General features: G+C 43.6%; 1 protein-coding gene and 1 pseudogene across 2 annotated transcripts in view; one reads left to right on the plus strand and one right to left on the minus strand.

Annotated features, from left to right (window-relative positions):
- The window catches only part of LOC110496404 (cAMP-dependent protein kinase inhibitor beta), a 120,207-nt gene that overhangs the window by 44,702 nt on the left and 54,648 nt on the right, over positions 1-20,857 (plus strand). The window lies entirely within an intron of this gene.
- On the minus strand, positions 3,127-15,328 carry LOC110496403 (serine incorporator 1-like; annotated as a pseudogene). Its single transcript, XR_016488552.1, has 10 exons — positions 15,163-15,328; positions 13,777-13,927; positions 13,301-13,515; positions 12,304-12,362; positions 7,080-7,214; positions 6,730-6,881; positions 6,355-6,445; positions 5,831-5,972; positions 5,157-5,372; positions 3,127-4,898 (listed from the first exon to the last, which is right to left on the minus strand). The product of XR_016488552.1 is annotated as a serine incorporator 1-like (transcript).

Here is a 20,857-nt window from a genome sequence, read left to right on the forward strand (position 1 = left end):
AAATATTGTAAAGGTGCTAAACACAGACAAAATCCTAGAGGAAAACCTGGTTCAGTCTGCTTTCCACCAGATACTGGGAGATTAATTCACCTTTCAGCGGGACAATAACCTAAAACACAAGGCCACATCTACACTGGAGTTGCTTACCAAGACGGTGAATGTTCCTGAGTGGCTGAGTCACAGTTTTGACTTGGATTTTCAAGTAGATTTATAGCAAGACCTGAACAGTTTGGCTAGCAATGATCAACGACCAATTCGACAGAGCTTGAAGACATTTTTAAAGAATAATGGGCAAATGTTGCACAATCCAGGTGTGAAAAGCTCTTGGAGACATACCCAGCAAGACTCACAGCTGTAATTGCTACCAAAGGGCCTTCTACAAAGTATGGATACTTATTTAAATAAAGTATTTCATTTTCAATAAATGGGCAAAAATGTCTAAAAACGTTTTCACTTTGTCATTATGGGGTAATGTGTATATGGGTGAGAACAAGACCTCTGAGACCTCTAATTAAAACCTTCAGTAGCTAGCTGCTCTAAATTTAGCTTGTTTTTCCACACAGGTTGTTATTGTCTGTATCAGAGAGTTACCAAGTTACATTCAATACCAGAGTTGCCAGGTTATATTTTATACCAGGGAGTTGCCAGGTTATATTCTACACCAGAGTTGCCAAGCAACCCTCCTCCTGGGATGCCATTAGCTATCCTCCCACCTGCAGGAATCAGGTCTGACCCTACTACACACTTGATTCTAATCTATAGAATCTATATAGATTCATGATAGAGCAGGGCTGGAGAAAAAAACCCTGCAAGGACCGTAGCTCTCCAGAACAGGAGTCTCCAACCCTGCTCCTGGAGAGCTACCCTCCTGTAGGTTTTCACTCCAACCCTGTTCCTGGAGAGCTACCCTCCTGTAGGTTTTCACTCCAACCCTGTTCATGGAGAGCTACCCTCCTGTAGGTTTTCACTCCAACCCTATTCATGGAGAGCTACCCTCCTGTAGGTTTTCACTCCAACCCTGTTCATGGAGAGCTACCCTCCTGTAGGTTTTCACTCCAACCCTGTTCATGGAGAGCTACCCTCCTGTAGGTTTTCACTCCAACCTTGTTCATGGAGAGCTACCCTCCTGTAGGTTTTCACTCCAACCCTGTTCCCGGAGAGCTAACCTCCTGTAGGTTTTCACTCCAACCCTGTTCCCGGAGAGCTACCCTCCTGTAGGTTTTCGCTCCGATGCCAGTTGTAACTAACCGGATTCAGTTGATCAACCTGCTAATAATTAGAATCAGGTGTGCTAGATTAGGGTTGGAGAGAGAACCTACAGGACGGTAGCTCTCCAGGAACAGGGTTGGAGTGAAAACCGACAGGAAGGTAGCTCTCCAGGAGCAGGGTTGGAGAGCTCTGCTCTAGAACATACATTTTCCCTCTACCTGTGTGTTCACCTCAACCTACAGATGTATCCAGATGCACAGTGGCAGTCCTCATCCCCAGTGTGAGCATGATCCTAACCGGCTAATGCAACCAATATTTTCCGGATTCTCTCCTCTACCGCACCACAGTGGAGGCCCCAGACAGAGTCATAGCGTGATGGGTTCCCCCAACCAGGCCATTATATAACAGCATTATGTAGACTAGGTCTAAATGCCTGCTGTGAGGGGGACTCCACCACTATTGAACGGTCTGTCACAGAGACCCAGGGTAATCACACTAACAAGGTCACCCACTCACCAAGATCAGAACTACTAGTGTACAGGATTGAAAAATACTCCGATATATACAGTAGATTATTTTCTGTAAAAGAGCATGAGGAAGGATCTCAAAGTGATTGAATGAAAGCATGTTAATTCAACTAACATTGACTACCATAAAGCAGTCAGCTGAAATTAATATGGCATGGCACTCACTTTATTTTCCACTACGTGTACATTACTTCAGTGTGTGTCCAGGCGTAATTCTGCTATGCTTAAACTCAAATGGTCTGATTGCAGTGATTTGATTTGAGGCTGAATTCATGGAATAACTACAGACCCATCTCTATGTGCTCCTTCTCTACCCCAGCCAATCCCATTTGTTCCTCAATGAATATAATGTTGGTATTGTGTTCAACCCCCTCATGCCAATCTTGTGATGGGGAAATCGCATTCCCTTGCCGAGAGAGTGTGGTGTGGCTGCATGGGTAATCCAGCGTCACAAGGAAATAAGAATAATCCTGTTGGAGTATGGTCATGTGATCAGGGTGATGAATGAAGCCAGAGGGAATTGGAGGTTCTGGAATCCCTGTTGGCTCAGACTGATGACATCATGTGATGACATCATGTGATGACATGTGATGACATGTCTTTGGTCTGTTTCCTCAACTTCTCAGGTGCTGGAATGTCCTACTGATAACATGAAGTAACACTATTGTGTAGCAAATCTATAGGTTTAAAAGGCACTTTTACAAATCTTAGCTATAACAAAAAATGTATATGTACATTGGAATCAAAGACACGCTGAAATGTATAAAACAAATCAACTAAAAACAAGGAGAAAGTGCATTGGATGAACATAATCTTGTACACAACATCCGAGACTATGGTCATTTGTAGCAATGGCACCCTGCCAAACATGTCGTGGATGGACTGAGCAAGGTATATTGTGGAGAGAGGATCTAAATGTATGCAAACAGGTGGAACAAGTAAAACATTAACACCTGAGTGGAGTTTACTTGGCTGGTTTAACATATCGATCGTGTTCATACGATTTGAGGATTTATGAAGTAATTTCAGTAGATTCAGTGACCAGAGAATATATTTTGAAAGCATGAAACCAATCCCATTTTTAACAAGATCAACAACAAAAAAGTAAATAAGTCCAACCTCAAGTATGGCTAAATGGAAATTAAACCTGGAATAGGGGATAGACTGAACAGTAAAATCATCTCCAGAACACTCAAATTAGTATCATACGTTACGATTGGTATAGTATGTATTAATTTGTCTGTCCACAATTTGTTGACTAACTAGGTGGCTAATGCTAATGTTAGCTAGGGATAATCTTAGCTAGGCTAGGGGTCGATGTCAACACCCCTGCTGAAATCTAATTAGCATAATAATAATAATAATAATAATAAGTCCCCTTCAAAAGCAGTCTGTTTATTTCTTTATTTAACTAAGCAAGTCAGTTAAGAACAAATTCTCATTTACAATGACGGCATACACCGGCCAAACCCGGATGACACTGGGCCAATTGTGCGCCGCCCTATGGGACTCCCAATCACGGCCGGTTGTGATACAGCCTGGATTCAAACCAGGGTGTCTGTAGTGACACCTCTAGCACTGAGATGCAGTGCCTTAGATTCGGGATCCCGAGTGCTAGACATTTACATTGTTTTGCACGGGCTGCATCCACCGCATCCGTGAATGGCAGCCTTCCACATCTGCGATGGAAGGTAGCTGAGCTACAGCGTGTTTGTCAGACCATGAGACACCCCGAAAATCGGTCTTCTCACGAAAACGTCAGTAGCATCTGAACAGCGTGGCCTACAAAACTAATATGACCACTATGGGAAGAGGAATCTCATGAACACGACCCCAACAAGCATCACGAGGACTCGTCTGAAGTCGGTACTGCCAACTTCTGTCTGTAGCGTCCAAACTGTTTGGACTACACACTAATATGACTCCTCGATGGAAAGGTGACTCTCACGTCATTTGTTTTGCTTGAGTGCGCTTACAAGCCTCGTCTGAAAGTAGCCCGGTACCAGTACATAAAAAAAATCATATGGACATATGGAAGTGGTTTAGTGCCAAAACATTTTTGGTTAAAGCTGCAATGTCATTTTTTTGGGCGACCCGACCAAATTCACATAGAAATGTGTTATAGATCTGTAACTCATTTAAAGCAAGTCTAAGAAGCAGTATACCTGTTCTATGCTTCCTGTTCTTAAGTTTTGTTTTTGCATCTTACCTTCGGTTTTGGACACCAGCGTCAAACAGCGGAAAATCCAATATTTTTGGTTATGAAAAATATATTTCACAGTGGTTTAGATAGTACAATGATTCGCTACACTATACGTGCTTGTTGTCACAAACTGAAATTAGGCGAACTATTCGTATTTTAGCAACCAGAAAATGGCAGTACAATTTCTGCATCTTTAAAAAAAAAAAAAAAAAAAAAAATGTTTTTTGTTTTCTGGGCTTATGTCTCTCAGACATATGACAGACACTTTAAAAAACAAACTTCCTATTAATTTATTACTACCTTATGAATCTGTTATTCAATCAATTTCTATGGGCTAATAGCACTAAGGCCCAATTCAATGTTTCATAAAATAATGTGCGTGTGATATATTTATATAATACTTAAAGGGGTCCTAATATTCAAGTCGATAAATTATCCTCGGTATGAAAATCTTTTTTTAAAATCCATATGTCAGCTTAATAGAACCCCTCCGCAGGCTTAGACCCTTAAGGATTAAGGTTGATGTTAAGGTTAGCTAGCATGCTAAGTAGTTGCAAATTAAGTAACAATACCAAACATAACATATACTAATTTAAGTGTCCCTGATTTTCTTTTACTACGTTACGTCTAGTCAATGAGACCAGCCTGAAATAAAAAATAAGACATGACAATGGTCCCTTCCTTCAAGTAGCACAATTCAAAAAAACATTCCAAATAGTATAAATCAAAACATGCCAAACAGTTAAGTCCCTCAGCAAATCTGAAAAGACACCCACCCTCTTCCTACTTGGGAACTTAGCCCTGGATGGAATGTATGTCTTTAGTTGAAGTCTCGGTTAGAGAGGATGAGAGGAGCTACCAGGGTCCAGAGGTAGAAAACCAGGCCTATCCAACTAGAGCCAATCTTCACCCACACAGCTGGCAAACAGCTCTGCATGGCCTGGTATTCTGCGTCAGGTCTGGGGAGAGATCAGGACCAATCCAATCAATCACATTTTGTTTACCATCAGAAAAACGCATAGTAGACCATGTGCGATGGATGGAAAATTGGGTCTTCGGAGTACCATAAGACTTTTATCCTGTTGACCTAAAGCCCAGGCATTAGCTTGGGGAGCTGACGCAAGGTCTAGAACAACATCAATCACCTCCGTTACACCTGTACACATCCCTACTCCTCTATCCCCTCAGACATAATCAAAGAAAACAGAGCTACTTACTGGTACCAGTTGGTGAGTGTCATCATGATGTAGAGGGAGGCCAGGCACAGGCTGAAGTGGAAGAAGGCGTAAGAGTAGGTGACCCCCTCTTCCTCGTTGTCCACGGCCCGTCTGACCCCGTCCTCCCCCGTGGCCGCCTCGTGGTCGTCTGCAGCCAGACCCTGGTCCTCCTCTGTCTGCATCAGCCTGTTCACCTCGGTGTTAGATAAACAGATGCTGCAGGGGAGGAGGGAAAGAGCAGGAAACCCACCAGAAAAAAAGGGAAGTGATGATGTGGACAGGCTCGAATAGTCAGGATTTAATTTGAAACATAGCTCTGAACCAGTGTCTCAAATCCAGTCCTGAGGACCCACAGGCTTGCACGTTTACTCTAGCTCAGTACTTCAATCAGGTGTCTATTCTACTGTATTTTAGTCTATGCCGGTCCAACATTGCTCGTCCAAATATTTATATATTCTTAATTCCTTTAGATGTGTGTATTGTTGTGAAATTGTTAGATATTACTGCACTGTTGGAAATAGAAACACAAGCATTTCACTACACCCACAATAACATCTGCTAAACATGTATACGTGACCAATAACATTTGATTAGTCTCTGGTCTGCTACAGAGTGCCCGGTCCTGTGGGTCCCCAGGATTGGTGTGAACCCTACTCTAGGTTGCAACTTCATACCTGGCGTAGAGAGTGCAGAAGAGGACGATGACCAGTCCTATGATGCCCTGTGCATTCCACCACTGGACCCCTTGCCCTGTGGCAGTTGTAGGGGTGGAGGTGTTGTGTACCAGACTCAGCAGGCTGGGGTTACACTTGCGGTCTGTAGGGAAAGAGGTATAATATTGTCATTCTGATGAAGGCCATTGAAAAGACTAAATGTTATGCTTTTAACAAAGAAAACTACAAATGATCAGCTTTTAATTATGAGCTAGTCACATCTATTTGATTTACTTCTTCTCTTGTGATTCTTGGCTGCAACTCATCTCATGTTGGATGACGTGATCACTGATCATCTTTTGGGTAAAATATGCTTCGTCACATATACATTTGTTGTTCCAGACTTCCCATCAAGTGATTTCCATGAGTCAGTATGCAGCTATGTGAGTCATAGTTACATCAGGCCATCTTTAATGCATGACCTGAACCATGACTCTTAACCAATGACTGAACAGGGGCATCGGCAGGGTCATGACGAGACTTACTGGGGTTGTTGGTCATGGCGGACCATGTGACATACATGGTGTAGAGGGAGATGAAGGACGCTTGGAGCAGGCCTGACCTGGGCTGGGACTCCTGGGGGACAATACATAAATTAACACAAAACATCAGTGTCTAACTTTTGTTCAACTACATTCACATGAACAAATAGTTCAGTGTCATTGTTTAACATTTTGATGATCTTAAAAATTGCAAACATTGCTAATATTGTCACCCTTGAATGAACTTCAGGATGTGTATACATTTCAAAGAAAGAGGAACAAGACTGAAACAGTCTGCAAAGAAACACTGTACTCAAAATTGCAGGAACTTTCAACAGTGTGCTGGTATCAATCTTTCTTGCGAGACTGAAACCTCACCTGAACTTTGGGCAGGATGGCAACGATGGAGACGATGATGCAGAAGATGAAGTTGAGGCTGATGAAGACCTTGTGTTCAGTGCAGTCGTCTCCCGTGGTGTAATAGACAGAGAAGGCCAGGACATAGTGCAGCACTGTGAAGGAGAGCTGTGGGGAAACAGAAGAATACATCCCATTACGGATGTTAGGAAACGGCTTTCCATTACCACTAGGAGAAAACCAGGATAAGGGTCAATTCATTAAATTACACTGAAATTCCTATTTTCTTCAGGAAATTTCAGTTTAATTCCAGAAAAGACTGAATAAATGAGTTAGAATACAACTTTTTAAATCAGTAGACTGATCAGTACCTGAGAACCAGCACTTGCCATTTCCCTCCTCAGTGTTCTCCAGCCAGGACTGGTACCAGGTGTGAGCAAAGTCCACGAGCAGGATCAGTTGGATGATGATGAAGAAGGAACCCACCATGCCAAAGTAGAACCACACTTGAACACACAGCGAGTTTGTTAAAAGACAAAATGTGCAAGGTGTGTTTAATTGACTACAAGTTCTTGGCAGTGGCAATGCGTCACGTGGGCCATTCTGTTATTTAATGGTCACAACAATATCAGTTAGCACACATTTTAATAGTATGAAACAAATTGCTTGATCTAAGAAAGCATATGTGCTGACCAACTGGCAGGTGTCTTCACTGATATTTTCAACATGTCCCTGATTGAGTCTGTAATACCACATGTTTCAACCAGACCACCATAGTCCCTGTGCCCAAGAACATGAAGGCAACCTACCGAAATGACTAAAGACCCGTAGCACTCAAGTCCGTAGCCATGAAGTGATTTGAAAGGCTGGTAATGGCTCACAACACTATTATCTCAGAAACACTAGACCCACTCCAATTTGCATACCGCCCAAACAGATGATGGAATCTATTGCACTCCACACTGCTCTTTCCCACCTGGACAAAAGGAACACCCATGTGAGAATGCTATTCATTGACTACAGCTCAGCGTTCAACACCATAGTGCCCTCAAATCTCATCACTAAGCTAAGGATCCTGGGACTAAATACCTCCTGCAACTGGATCCTGGACTTCCTGACGGGCGGTCCCATGGTGGTGAGGGTAGGTAGTAACACATCTGCACGCTGATCCTCAACACTGGAGCCCCTCAGGGGTGCATGCTCAGTCCCTTCCTGTACTCCCTGTTCACCCACGACTGCATGGCAAGGCACGAATCCAAAACCATCATTAAGTTTGCAGACGTCAACAGTGTTAGGCCTGATCACCGACAACGTTGAGACAGCCTATAGGGAGGTCAGAGACCCCCATTTTCATCGACGAGGCTGTAGTGGAGCAGGTTGAGAGCTTCAAGTTCCTTGGTGTCCAAGTCACCAACAAACTAGAATGGTCCAAACACACCAAGACAGTTGTGAAGAGGGCACAACATACACAACACAGGAAACTAAAGATTTGGCAATGGTTTTCAGATCCTTAAAAGGTTCGACAGCTGGCCACGCACGCCTCCAACTCAATCATCAAGTTTGCGGACGACACAACAGTGGTAGGCTTGATTACCAACAACGACGAGACGGCCTACAGGGAGGAGGTGAGGGCCCTCGGAGTGTGGTGTCAGGAAAATAACCTCACACTCAACGTCAACAAAACTAAGGAGATGATTGTGGACTTCAGGAAACAGCAGAGGGAACACCCCCCTATCCACATCGATGGAACAGTAGTGGAGAGGGTAGCAAGTTTTAAGTTCCTCGGCATACACATCACAGACAAACTGAATTGGTCCACTCACTCAGACAGCATTGTGAAGAAGGCGCAGCAGCGCCTCTTCAACCTCAGGAGGCTGAAGAAATTTGGCTTGTCACCAAAAGCACTCACAAACTTCTACAGATGCACAATCGAGAGCATCCTGGCGGGCTGTATCACCGCCTGGTACGGCAACTGCTCCGCCCTCAACCGTAAGGCTCTCCAGAGGGTGGTGAGGTCTGCACAACGCATCACTGGGGTCAAACTACCTGCCCTCCAGGACACCTACACCACCCGATGTCACAGGAAGGCCATAAAGATCATCAAGGACATCAACCACCCGAGCCACTGCCTGTTCACCCCGCTATCATCCAGAAGGCGAGGTCAGTACAGGTGCATCAAAGCTGGGACCGAGAGACTGAAAAACAGCTTCTATCTCAAGGCCATCAGACTGTTAAACAGCCACCACTAACATTGAGTGGCTGCTGCCAACACACTGACACTGACTCAACTCCAGCCACTTTAATAATGGGAATTGATGGGAAATGATGTAAATATATCACTAGCCACTTTAAACAATGCTACCTTATATAATGTTACTTACCCTACATTATTCATCTCATATGCATACGTATATACTGTACTCTATATCATCGACTGTATCCTTATGTAATACATGTATCACTAGCCACTTTAAACTATGCCACTTTGTTTACATACTCATCTCATTTGTACATACTGTACTCGATACCATCTACTGTATCTTGCCTATGCTGCTCTGTACCATCACTCATTCATATATCCTTATGTACATATTCTTTATCCCCTTACACTGTGTACAAGACAGTAGTTTTGGAATTGTTAGTTAGATTACTTGTTGGTTATTACTGCATTGTCGGAACTAGAAGCACAAGCATTTCGCTACACTCGCATTAACATCTGCTAACCATGTGTATGTGACAAATAAAATTTGATTTGATTTAGCTGCAACATCGAGAGCGTGGTTGCATCACTGCCTGGTATGGCAACTTCTCGCCCTCCGACCGCAAGGCACTACAGAGGGTAGTGCGTACGGCCCAGTACATCACTGGGGCTAAGCTGCCTGCCATCCAGGACCTCTACACCAAGCGGTGTCAGAGGAAGGCCCTAAAAATTGTCAAGACCTCAGCCACCCCAGTCATAGACTGTTCTCTGCACTACCGCATGGCAAGCGGTACCGGAGTGCCAAGTCTAGGACAAAAAGGCTTCTCAACAGTTTTTTCCCCCAAAGCCATAAGACTCCTGAAAAGGTAATCAAATGGCTACCCGGACTATCTGCATTATTTGCACTGTTGGTGAGAGCCTGTAAGTAAGCATTTCACTGTAAGGTCTACACCGGCTGTATTTGGCGCATGTGACAAATAAACTTTGATTTGGTCGCTTTCCCATTCCATTGTTGTTTTGGTACATTTTTGTTGAGTAAGGCAGCTTGGTGTCAACTGTGGTGGAGGGGCAGACGGAAAGTACAGAGCGCAGGCGTCGTTAATCTTCTCTGGTTGCGCTGAGGGTGCGTCACCGCAGCACTTGCTGAGCTAGCCAGCAAAAGCCCCTAATTGGTGCTCCATTGATTTACAGTAGCCGTGCCCGCCCAAGAAGGCTCATGGTCATTGGCCACAGTCCTATGCCCGGTAACTTTGATTGAACTGATGTGTCAACTTCATAGCTAGCTAGTTGTTTACCACGTCTTCAAGCTAGGTAGTTTAGCTAGCTGAAACATGTCGACTACCTTCGCTATCTCCTAGCAAATGATTTTGAAACTTAACATTATGAAAAAAAATGTATAGAAAATGTCTCAGTGCCCATTAGCCAGCTACATTTTAAAATATGTCCATCCATTAAAATAAAGCAAGCTGGAAAAGAAGATTCAAATGGAGTGATTGGTGGTGGATCATGAAGCAGTGGCTAACATCACTTATGAGGTAGGTTAGCTATAATACCCTATAGGCTACATGTCTTATTGTTGATATCTGATGGCAGACTAATACCCATAGAACCACATGTACAAGAAGGGTTAGTTTAAATACCTTTGATGGAACTGTAAAGGTGCAATAGATGAAGCAAGGGAATAGTGTTATAACGTCGTATATCGTTAACCCGGCACCATTTGTATCAGGCAGCCGGAGTCGCGATATTGCAGACCAATTACTAGCTAGTTTACTCGACTACCATGGCCTTCCGTGCAATATAACCTAAAGATATGGGAAGTAGCTGTAAACCAAACCATAAACCAAATGTTATAGTGTTTGTGTGTGGCTCAACACTCCTATCTGGGATTGGATATTAGTGCATTTGTAACCGATGTGAAATGGATAGCTAGTTAGCAGGATGCGCGCTAATAGCATTTCAAATCGGTGACGTCACTCGCTTTGAGACCTTGAAGTAGTTGTTCCCCTTGCTCTGCAAGGGCCGGGCTTTTGTGGAGCGACGGGTAACGATGCTTCGGCTGTTGTCGATGTGTGCAGAGGGTCCCTGGTTCCAGCCCAGGTAGGGGCGAGGAGAGGGACAGAAGCAATTGTAGCCAGTGTAGTGTACTGGTTTCGATGCATTTGAGCTTTGGTGATAGAATTGTTTTGCCCACAAATATTTAAATGTTAAAAATCGCCACTGGTTATTGGGGTTTAGAGAAAAATATTTTTATAAAAAACATGAGCTGGCACACACCCAGAGAAAATGATGTATCTTCCTGCCTGGGTTGGCGCCCCCCCTTGGGTTGTGCCGTGGCGGAGATCTTTGTGGGCTATACTCGGCCTTGTCTCCGGATGGTAAGTTGGTGGTTGAAGATATTCCTCTAGTGGTGTGGGGGCTGTGCTTTGGCAAAGTGGGTGGGGTTATATCCTTCCTGTTTGGCCCTGTCCGGGGGTATCATCGGATGGGGCCACAGTGTCTCCTGACCCCTCCTGTCTCAGCCTCCAGTATTTATGCTGCAGTAGTTTGTGTGTCGGGGAGCTAGGGTCAGTTTGTTATATCTGGAGTACTTCTCCTGTCTTATCCGGTGTCCTGTGTGAATTTAAGTATGCTCTCTCTAATTCTCTCTTTCCTTCTCTCTCTCTCTCGGAGGACCTGAGCCCTAGGACCATGCCTCAGGACTACCTGGCATGATGACTCCTTGCTGTCCCCAGTCCACCTGGCCGTGCTGCCGCTCCAGTTTCAACTGTTCTGCCTGCGGCTATGGAACCCTGACCTGTTCACCGGACATGCTACCTGTCCCAGACCTGCTGTTTTCAACTCTCTAGAGACAGCAGGAGCGGTAGAGATACTCTTAATGATCAGCTATGAAAAGCCAACTGACATTTACTCCTGAGGTGCTGACTTGCTGCACCCTCGACAACTACTGTGATTATTATTATTTGACCATGCTGGTCATTTATGAACATTTGAACATCTTGGCCATGTTCTGTTATAATCGCCACCCGGCACAGCCAGACGAGGCCACCCCTCAGAGCCTGGTTCCTCTCTAGGTTTCTTCCTAGGTTTTGGCCTTTCTAGGGAGTTTTTCCTAGCCACCGTGCTTCTACACCGGCATTGCTTGCTGTTTGGGGTTTTAGGCTGGATTTCTGTACAGCACTTTGAGATATCAGCTGATGTACGAAGGGCTATATAAACACATTTGATTTGATTAACAGTGAATAAACTGCAAGCTATAAAAACAAAGGAGATTTGCACACTCCATATGAATAATCTCCCAGTAATTTATTGGGTAAAAAACAACCAATGTTGCAGCATCACTGTGCCTTCTTCAGGGTGAAGAAAATATGTAATATCGTAGTAATGGTGTATACCTGTGTTGAATGTCCCGTCTGGAATGAAGAAGGCTCCTACAGTTATCCCCAACAAGGAACTTGAAGAACCAGTATATGAGAGGACAAAGCCACAAGCATTCATTCAATAAAATCACCTCATACAAAAACAGGTCCTGTGTCTGTGCGCCATAAAAAAATAAAATAGACTGGTCATATTTTTGGGCAGTATCATCCTTTAAAAAACCTTCTGTATGTAAAATAGTGTAAAATCTTCCAATAAAATTTGGAAAGTAAATAAATGTGACTCTGGATGACAACATGCGGTTGTTTCCAACATTAGTGCTTTTTTCCTAAAGTTAAAGCTGCTTCATGTTTTGTTTCCTTGCCATGACACTAACGAGTATTGGGATACTGGTTTTATCCTAGCCCTAATATTTTATGCTGGTATGTAAATTATATGAGAATTATGTTCTCCGGGTACATAACCCAATTTAATTATATTACTCTCAGTCTGCAGACCAGAATGTGTAAGGTCCTGGTCGAATGAAACAGACGGAGGCCCAGCTAAAATAGTCAAAAAGGTGTATTCACAGAAACGTTCTAAAGTCAAGAATACAAAACAATTCATTTTATACTGACTTCTCACACCCACACAAACATGTCCTGCTACGCACACACTGTCTGTCTCACTTCCCAGCCGACAGAGATAGCGACCTTGTCCTTGAGACGTACTCCCTGTTCTCTCCCAAATCTCTAGTCAGGTCGACACCAAGCTCAGACAGTCTGTGTTTAAAATACCATAAAGACATATTGTTTTACCCTAATTCTGACTAGGACAACACATTTATTGATTATGATTTTAGACATACTAATCAATTCCATACAATTATATGTTTCAGGGTAGAATATTCTAATCATTCAATTAACAGACAATTCTCACCTATCAATAAACAAATAAGAGTGTGGAGAATGTGGCACTGCCCTGGCCTGGCCAGCAGAGGGCAACATTGTGTCCCTGAAGATCACCATCCACTACTATAAATGGTCAGCTACATACCTGTTCTGTAGGGAGGCTCGGGGGTCCTTGCTGCTGCGAACGCAGATCATGATGATGGAGAACAGGAAAAAGAAGCAGACCATGGCAAAGCACATGCGATACACAGACTTGTAGCCCACGATGACGTCACAGTTCACCTTGTTCTCCATGCCTGGCATGGGTATGGAGGTTCCACCCACACAGAACCCTGGTATCTGACAGATCAGTAAAGAAACAGTAGGAATAGAACCAACAACGTACATTGACGACAGCATCAAAACGTTTTCGGCAACCACTGGGCCATCTTCACCAGCTTGTGTGACCAACTGGGTTCGAACCAGGGTCTCCTGCGAACCACAATCCTGTTAACCCGCTGAGCTAAAGCCTTGGAATTAGTTCAGGGAGCTAACACAAATATGTAGGTCTCAGGCAACTCTACTCATCAAGCAACCAAGACCAGGGTTGTGTGGTGGTACCTTCCTGAGCTGAGTCTCCATGCCAGGTAGGATCATGATGACAGAGACCAGGGTCCCCAGCAGCAGCAGGAAGGAGAAGGCCAGCCGGGACACAGTGGCGTTGTAGGTGGAGGGACAGCAGACAGGGAGCAGAGCCACACAGACACGATGCCTGGAGGAGGGAGGTGAGGGAGAGAGGGGATAAGAAATAGGACTGCACAGACGAGTCGTTTTTGGTATGCCAGAGGGAGAAGGAATGAGGGGGCAGATGAGCTAATGTAGCAAACGCATGCATGGTGTGTGTGCACAACAAAAGTACTGTGTGCTACAGCCAGTTATTGTTACGGCAACCATCGTGTTTTCCAGCCAAACGAGCCCAGACAACTGAAGGTAGTCAGGCCAGTTACAATGACAAGGGCTGCCAGTCATACGGTTAGAGTACAGCAACGAACACAGCCCCCTGCCTGATGTGCCCTTTCTCAACCTATAGCTTTACATGATTCCAGGTCTTCCCTCTCCTTGCCACCTCAAATATGCATCGGTGGAGATCCAAGATCCCTTTCAGATGTGTTTTGAGAAGAACCAAGGATAGGATGGGAGGAATCGGGACAGATGAATTGAGAAAGAGACCCAGTGTTGGGTACGTGTTGTATGCGGTCACAGAAGGTTCGTGCTCGACGGGAGGCATCCCTCACTGCTCCTCTGATGAGTCAGGCAGATAGTCAAGTCAAGATACGATGTGTGAACTACTGAGGCATAGGCCAGATCAGACCAGAGACATGAAGCATAGTTTAGTCGAGCATAGGGAAGCCTATGATGTGGCAGCAGGGAAGGATCAGCCATCCTTCATTAAAGGATTGCAAGCTATGAAGACTGTATGCACCAGGGTAGCAGACCATGCAACATGCAGGCGAGCAGCACTCATAAGCCTTGCCTCTGGAAGGTGTAACCGTTTAAATTGTCGGTTTTTTGCTGACCTGAGAATGTGGGACAAACTTCAATCGAAAGGGTCAATAGGTATATCACTCTAGGCATGGTAATTTGCGGTGTGTGCGTCCAAAATTTGAAGAAATTCACCTAATGGCTCGAGTAGGCCTAGAAAACCTTTTATTTCACATCATATTTATTTAACATGATCACTGAACTTGCCCGTAACACGGCATGAAATATGAAAGGGAATCATTTTAGTCGTGCAGCTAATTATGAAACTGATGACTTCTGCAAACAAGTGTCTGTTTTCCAAACGTAGGTATTAACGATCAACATAAAAACACAGAATATACCTACGGGGAAAACAGAGGAATGTGTGTATTTACATACGAAGCCACAAACAAACGTCGTTGCGCTCTCTCACTCTTACAAAGTGAGCAAAACGACAAATAAAGAAGTTAAATAATTGATACTTACACAGCTGGCGATTGAACACAACGCAATACGCGCTCCCATTTTAGTTTAGAACGAAAAACCCCGTCTTAAGTAAACGTAGAAAACACCCAAAAGTCAAGAAGTGTTAGACTTCAAACTTAGAAAAGACGTTTCTTAAAATGTGTAGTTTCCTCCGACGCCATCAACCAGCAACAGGGCATGTCTGAAGAATCAGTTACACCCTGTTGTTTGTCCGTAACTCAACACCGTTTACGGTGATAGGTCCATGGGTGTCTTCCATCCAACTTCTGGACTAATCAGCTGCTGATGCGTTGAATAATTGAATAATACAAAATAGGCTAGACTACGACTTAAAGTACTGAATTACATGTTTTATATTAAAAACAAAGGTGTTCTGTAATAAAAATAGTTGACACACACAGAGAAATGTACATTTGTACATCATATAAATCCTCTTAATGCTTGTTGATAGACAAATGAAATCCTGTACAGTCAAATGTGTAAATCACCTCGTTCCCTGATTATTCAACATCACTAGGGAGCAGCATCAGTAGTAAACCACGGTCCATTTACCCCAGTTGGACTTGTTTGCACTTGACAAATGTTATGTTGTTAGAGTAGTTAAGTCCTCTGTAGCAGCTAGTTCCAGATTCCTTACTCAACTGAAAAATCAATCTAATTGGGCAGGCAAATTAATAGACAGACATTTTCACCACAGCTAGAAATTAAACAAAAATGAGCAAACACATTCAACTTTTTTCTTGTCATGATATGACCTACACTGCCTACAGTATCCCCCAAACAGTATCAATACCTTGAACATTGTCTCCATGTTAGGCAGGTTAGTTTATAGCCAAACACCGCAGACACTTAAGGGCGATTCCAGGATGGCCTGAAAATATTTTTGGAATCTCAGATTGTTCTGGCAATTTTCTCATAGAAATTTATTTGGAAGAAGGATGTTTGATATGCTTTTCACATTTGTTTTAACACAAACCATTTGAGAAAATCATGATGAAAGTGGCAATTTTAGGCCTATACACCCTGTAAGACCCAATGAACACAGGAGGTTCGTGGCACCATAATTGGGGTGAACGGGCTCGTTCTAATGACTGGAGCGGAATCCGTGGAATGGTAACAAATACATCAAACACTAGGGTTTCCAGGCGTTTGATGCCATTCCATTTGCCCCGTTCCACCAATTATTATGAGCCATTCTACCCTCAGCAACCTCCTGTGAAATGTACATAATACAGACAACACCTTGGTATCATTATACTCCTAATAGTGTGCTCTAAAATATGGAGTATCGCTATATTCTGGAATATAATTTTACACATGAATTTATTCAACATGAACCACCCTGGTGATGACATTATCTGGATCTGGTGTGAACACCAACTTGTTTGAGTAGACCATAGAATCTGAGGGTTCCATAGAGAGAATTGAGCTCATGAGAGGGGTTTTGAATTCTGAGAGCCATTTTGTTATTTTCCTTGACCTCAGAACAGAGGTGTATTCATTAGTCTGATGCCATTGCAAAATGTCTGTTGCAAAACGTCTTGCAACTGAAACCGTTTACTCCAAACGTTGAACGTTAAAGGCAAGTTTTTATTGGAGAAATTCAGGCATGCCCCTCCCCGTTTCGTTTGCGCTGTTTGGTTCCATTTAGTTACTAGAGTAAATGGTAACACCGAATAATGAATACATCTCAGTTCACCAGAGACAAATATCGGCCATTGTTGAAGAGGTCAGCGTTATCGATATGATCATAGATGCCTCAGTACATTCTACACAGATGGTGGAAACTCCAATTGACGGCACTCCCTGACCTTCAAAATGCTTCAGTGGCGTAACTTTTTAATCTCTCATCGGTCCCTATTTTCAACAAGCGAATGCAGCTTGCTACACTAAATGCAGCTTGCTACACTAAATGCCAATGACAAAATGAACACCTCAAAGACGATGAGTTCAAACATCCTCATACTGTTCTTCAACAGCAACTTAGGCAAAAGAAAACAATAGAAAGGGATGAACAATTAGACAGTGGTTTCTTCAAGGAAACACTCTCCACTTCTATGAACTCTCCAGTCAATACAAAGAACAACGGGAGTCCAATTGTATTTAAGGAGGGAAAAAAATATTCTGATACCCTGCCACGCTGAATGTTTGATGAAACCAAAGCCCATGTGGGTGAAGGCTTTTGTTCCAGTTAGCAGTAACACACCTGATACCAATCAAGTCTTAAATGAAGACTATGGTTTATAGAATCCAGTGTATTGCTGACTGGTATTCATCTGCCTACACTGTCCCTAGGGTTCAGGACCCGTATTCACAAAGCTTCTCAGATTGAAGTGACTCAAATCCATTTTTTTTCATATCTGTTTCAGTTCTTGTTCCTGCAGTCTGAACAGCCAAAAAGCACATGGAATCAGATATTTAAATCCACCTTTGTAGGTGGTTCAAAATCAGATACAAATCTGATTGAGGCCATGCGACTTGACTGAACGATCAAATCTGATATATTTGCCTTCGTGGTCTTTAGACTGCTATTTCACTTCCTGACGGGCCGCTCCCAGGTGGTAAGGGTAGGCAACAACACATCTGACACACTGATCCTCAACACTGGGGCCCCTCAGGGGTGCGTGGTCAGTCCCCTCCTGTACTCCCTGTTCACCCACGACTGCGTGGCCAGCATGACTCCAACACCATAATTAAGTTTGCTGATAACACAACAGTGGTAGGCCTGATCACAGACAACGCTGAGACGACAACGCCTTTTCCCCCTCAGGAGACTGAAAAGATTTGGCATGGGTCCCCAGATCCTCAAAAAGTTTTACAGCTGCACAATCAAGAGAATCCTGACCGATTGCATCACTGCCTGGTATGGCAACTGCTCGGCATCTGACCGTACGGCGCTACAGAGGGTAGTGCGTACGGTTCAGTACATCGCTGGGGCCAAGCTTCCTGCCATCCAGGACCTATATACTAGGCGGTGTCAGAGGAAGGCCCTAAAAATTGTCAAAGACTCCAGTGACCCAAGTCATAGACTGTTCTCTCTGCTACCGCATGGCAAGTGGTACCAGAGTGCCAAGTCTAGGTCCAAAAGGCTCCTTAACAGGTAGAAAGAGGAGGAAGGGAAGCACTACTAAGGTACACAATAGGACATTTTGGTAGATAGAAGGTGCTCTTTGGTAAAAGGGATAAATTGGTCATCAAAAAGAAAGGAGGACCAAGGCACTTCATATAATTGAGTAAAATGCCTTTATTAGTATGGCATGTTCAATAGAAACAACGTTTCTAAAAACTGACGCGTTTCGGCTGCATGGCCTTCGTCAGGGAGTACAACAAAAAGGAATACAATGTCCTCTTTTGAACAGCTTTTCAATCAGCCCTAATTGGAAGAAGGAGTGGCTCCTTAACAGCTTCTACTCCCAAGCCTGCTGAACAATTAATCAAATGACCACCAGACTATTTACATTGACCCACCCTTTGTTTATACACTGCTGCTACTCTCTGTTTATTATCTATGCATAGTCATTTTACCCGTACATACCTGTACCCCCACACATTGACTCAGTACTTTTATTATTTAGTAAATCTTTTCTTAACTCTATTTCCTGCTGTATTTGACACATGTGACAAATCAAATTTGATTTGATCTTGTTGCTTGCTAGCTACTCTGTTGACAGTTTGACAATAACATGTGGTAGCTAACTAGCTTGTTAACTGTTTACAAGCCAATGAGTGAATGTGCTAGATAGCTGAACAAAAATATAAACCCACCAAAAAAATGTAAAGTTTAGATCTCAGAAATGTTCCACACACTAAAGCTTATTTCTCTAAAATTCTGCGCACAAGTTTGTTTACATCCTTGTTAGTGAGCATTTTCCTTTGCCAACGTAATCCATCAAACAGCATGATTATAACACAGATGCATCTTGTGTTGGGGACGATAAAAGCCCACTCTACTTTTGTCACACAACACAATGCCACATATGTCTCAAGTTTTGAGGGATGTGCAATTGGCATGCTGACTACAGGAATGTCCACCAGAGCTGTTGCCAGATAATTGAATGTTCATTTCTCTACCATATGCCGCTTCCATAATTTTAGAGATTTTGGCAGTACGTCCAACCCTCAGACCACGTGTATGGCATCGTTTGGGTGAGTGGTTTGCTGATGTCAACATTGTGAACATTGTGCCTCATGATGGAGGTGGGGTTGTGGTACTGTATGAGCAGACATAAGGTACAGACAACGAACACAATTGCATTTTCTCGATGGCAATTTCAACGCACAGAGATACCGTAACAAGATCCTGAGGCCCATTGTGCCATTCATCCGCCACTATCAACTCATGTTTCAGCATGATAATGCTTGGCCCTATGTTGCAAGGATCAGTACACAAAAACTGGAAGCTGAAAATGTCCCAGTTTTTCCACGGCCTACATACTCACCAAACATGTCACCCATTGACCATGTTTGGAATGCTCTGGATCGTCGTGTATGACAGTGTGTTCCAGTTCCCACCAATATCCAGCAACTTCGCACAGCCATTAAAGAGGAGTGGGACAATATTCCACAGACAATTAACAAACTGATCCACCAGCAATCAGCCCACACTACTGCACATACACCTGTCGTTACTATGACAACTAGCATAGCCATGTCAGCAAATGAATGATGTCTGAACACACAAATCCGATTTTGTCACTTGTCCTTTCTGTTTGGACAGTCAATATTCGAAAACTGATTGGAAAAACATGCGCATTAAGGCCTGCAGTATGAACAAGGCTTAAGTGTACTGATCTAAAAGGCAAAACCGAACCTAGATCAGCAGTTCCATACTCAGATGCTTGGCTGCATTGGCTGCATTTTGACAGGCAGCCTAATTCTGAGAATTTTTACTAATTGGTATTTTGACCAATCAGATCAGTTTTGGAAAAGATCTGTGATTGGTCAAGACCAATTAGTGGAAAGGATCAAAATTGGGCTGCCTGTATAAATGCAGCCATAGAAGTTTCACATTGTGAATTGGCACCTGATAATTTCTCATCTCTGGCTTGTTGAAATCAGAACAGATCTCATGTGCATTTCTGACAGTAGCAAAGGTTGAGTTTCTGCCTGACTTGATGCATTGCAATGTCTTTGACTGTGCAGTTGGGCATCCGATTGCTATATGTTAGCTGATTTGTTGAATACTACGTATCCAGGCATTGTAAGATCTGGCATGTGTCTGCAAATGTAGTCAGGGAGGAACTTGACCAAAGCCTTTCCATTCTTGACTTTGAGGATAGGCCTACACCACAGTCTGCTGATACATGAGATTCACAAAAACATGATTCTCCATTGAGAATGATTGGAGGGACTGGCATTAATCTGGGGTCGGAAACCAGGCCTAAGACCCCGTTCAACATAAGACCCCAGGGGTGGACTGGCCATCTGGCATTTAGTGCAAATGTCAGATGTGCTGGTCCATTTCTAGCCTAGCGAACCTGTAACTTGGGTTTTTGCACAAAATCATGACTCGTAATGGCAGTCTCAAGAAATAGATTAAACAGGGTGGTGGGGGCTTGAAGGAAAGAGCCGGTGTGCACAAATCGGCACTCACTTCTGATTCCAGTCCGCCCCTGTATAGAGTTGTTCACAATGAAAGCCCAATTTTCCCAGGAATGCCTAACTTGATGAGGAACCTTGGGACACCCAGATTCAC

Source organism: Oncorhynchus mykiss, chromosome 18, assembly GCF_057628025.1.
Source record: "Oncorhynchus mykiss isolate SJ-2025 chromosome 18, ASM5762802v1, whole genome shotgun sequence".
In the NCBI taxonomy this organism is placed as follows: Eukaryota; Metazoa; Chordata; class Actinopteri; order Salmoniformes; family Salmonidae; genus Oncorhynchus; species Oncorhynchus mykiss.